At 41.5% G+C, this 2,730-nt stretch overlaps 1 non-coding gene across 1 annotated transcript; it reads right to left on the reverse strand.

The window, feature by feature from the left end:
• Window positions 1-1,112: 1,112 nt before the first annotated feature.
• LOC116880758 lies at window positions 1,113-1,216 on the reverse strand. The gene has a single exon (XR_004385272.1). It is a non-coding gene; the product is annotated as a U6 spliceosomal RNA (small nuclear RNA).
• Window positions 1,217-2,730: the final 1,514 nt, after the last annotated feature.

The following is a 2,730-nucleotide window of genomic DNA, read 5'->3' on the forward strand; positions in this document are numbered from 1 at the left end:
TACATTTCTCCTCTGTGTATCAGAGATGACACAGATCATTCTAGAAGATTGCTGGGAAGGTTACATGAGCTGGAGAGGTTTTTGCTTGCCATCCATCTTCTGTCTCTCTGGTTGTTTTGGTTACCTGAAGCTCACTCTGTAGTGGGTTTCCCAGGACAGACTCATGGAAACAGCATTCCCTGACTTCTGGCATGTTGATGAATTACAGTGTTCACTATTCATTCTGTTCTCTTGACTTTGCTTTTTTCTTCAGAGACTTGTGTTATCTTCATTTTACATCTTCAGTATGTGTGGGATGCCTGGGTGGCTCAGTTGGTTAAGCGTCTGCCTTCAGCTCAAGTTATGATCCCAGGGTCCTGGGATTGAGGCTCGCATCATGCTCCCTGCTCAGTGGGAAGGAAGTCTGCTTCTCCCTCTGCCTCTGCCTGCCTCTCTCCCTGATTAGATGTGCTCTCTCTCTCTCTGTCAAATAAATAAATAAAATCGTAAAAAAAAAAAAAAAAGCTTCAGTATTTGTTACTTACTCTCAAATCCTTTTCACCTCTTTTTCATTTTTTTGTTGATTTTTTTCAATTTTCCTCTTTTTATCTTTTATGTATCTTAAGGCATTATTTCTTATGTATGCTCATTCTTGTATTTCTTCTGGTTTGGTCTTTAATTCTGAGATAGTTTTGTTTTTTTTTTTTTTTAAAGATACTTTCCTGAGTTCTGCAGCCTCATTTCTGAGTTTTTCTAATTTCGATACATGTTTTTTTCCATGTGTTATATACTTTAAAAACATCTTCTGTAGTTTTGAAGTAGTAAATTCTAGTTTTGATCTGCTTTGTGGGCATGTCTTTCTACCATACTCTGCTTGTAGAGATGTTATTTTGCTTTTTATTTATTTTTTCCATATGATAAGTTTGTATGGGATTTGACATTAAGAATTTTCTAGTTGTCAGCTTTTATGTGGACTTGGTTTTCCTGAAATCTTAGAATGAGTTCAAAAATATTTCTCTAACTCAAAGAATGCCCACTTCGGTCATTTTTGCAGAGTTTACAAAATTTGGTGACTTGCTTTCCGAGATTTCCTGGATCAGTTTCCTCCCTGTTTTGACGTGAGCCTTTTGTTTAAAAGCATGAAATGATTTATGAATTTACCTATCACTTTTGCACAGGGGCCATGCTAATCTCTGTATTGTTCCTGTTTTAGTTCATGTGCTGCCAAAGCAGGCACCACCATAGCCTTTTAACAGGTTTCACTGCTCTAATAATTATTTCCACAGAAACTAATATTAAAAAAAATGCAAATCTGATTATGTCACTTTCATCTGTACCCTGATTCCTCAGTGGCTTCCGCTGTACTTGGAATAAAATCCAAAGTCCTGCTGTAGCCCCAGAGCTTTGCACGAAATGGCCCTTGCCTTCCACTCAGCTCTTATTTTCTATCTCTCTTCCCTAGGGCCCTAGTTCTAGACACTCATCTGTGTTCTAGAGTAACCAAGCTTATTCTGCCCCAAGGCCTTTTCACCTCCATTCTCTTTTCTTGGAGCTCTCTCCCCCGCAGGGCTTCAGCTCTCCTGTACCTGGCTCTTTCCCATCCTTCGTATATCAGTTCAAATGTAACCTTGACCAAGGTGATTCTTGGCCACCTGTTTAAGGTGGCCCTGCACCCCCCAGTCACAGTCACTGTCTGTGACATCTTTCATTAATTTCCATCTTAGCTTCTTGTCACAGTCAGGAATTCTCTGAGCTTTTTCTTTACCTGCTTACTGTGTGCTCAAGAGGCCAAGCATCTGGCCCACCTTCTTCTTCTTCTTTTTTTTTTTTTTTAATTTTATTTGTTTATTTGACAGAAACACAGCGAGAGAGGGAACACAAGCAGGGGGAGCGGGAGAGGGGAAAAGCAGGCCTCCCGCCGAGCAGGAAGCCTGATATGGGGCTTGATTCTAGGACCCTGGGATCGTGACCTGAGCTGATGGCAGACGCTTAACGACTGAGCCACTCAGGTACTCCTTGCCGCCTTTTCTACTATGTGTCCACTGCCTCACACAGTCCTGTCACACAGTCGGAGCTCAGTAAATACTAATTGAATGAGGAGATGAGTTCAGTTCAGCTATCACCTGTATTCTTTGAAACAACTTCACGGACTCGCTGCCCCATCTACACATTTGCACAGCCAATCACCTCCTAGCCCACAGCGATGGCTTGCTTATGGCTTGTATCCATTTACTCTGTTTTTCTTCCATCCATTCACAATTTTATCTGCTTCATTCTCTCTGCCACGGGCTCCTTGTGGATGAGAGTTGATGTTATTTGTCTTGTGTTCACAGCACATAGTGGGGTTGCAACAAATCTTTTTTGAATGAGTGAACAGATGTTTTCTCTGGAGAGCAGAAGACAGTTGGGAAGACCCCCAGGGAGTAAACTGGGAGATTAGGAGAGAAAAATATTCTCAAAACCTACTGTTCTGCTCTGTGGCATTGAATGTGCTTTCTTCTGGGGTCCCTTATTTGATCCTCATAAAACCCTACCAACTGGAGCAGGTATTGCTATTCCCATTTAGAAATGAAGACACAGAAGTCTCGTGAGTTTAAATCTGAACTTACAAAGTCGAGAGGGAGTGTGGATGGAAGATAACAAGCCATGTGATCCCAAGCCCGGTGCTTTGTGCATTAAACTGGGATGAGTGTGTCTCTAACGCAACATGAGGAGACAAGTGTTCTTTCGTGCATAATAAATGATTGAAGG

Source organism: Lontra canadensis, unplaced genomic scaffold (genome assembly GCF_010015895.1).
Source record: "Lontra canadensis isolate GAN:19392208 unplaced genomic scaffold, GSC_riverotter_1.0 scaffold67, whole genome shotgun sequence".
Lineage (NCBI taxonomy): Eukaryota > Metazoa > Chordata > Mammalia > Carnivora > Mustelidae > Lontra > Lontra canadensis.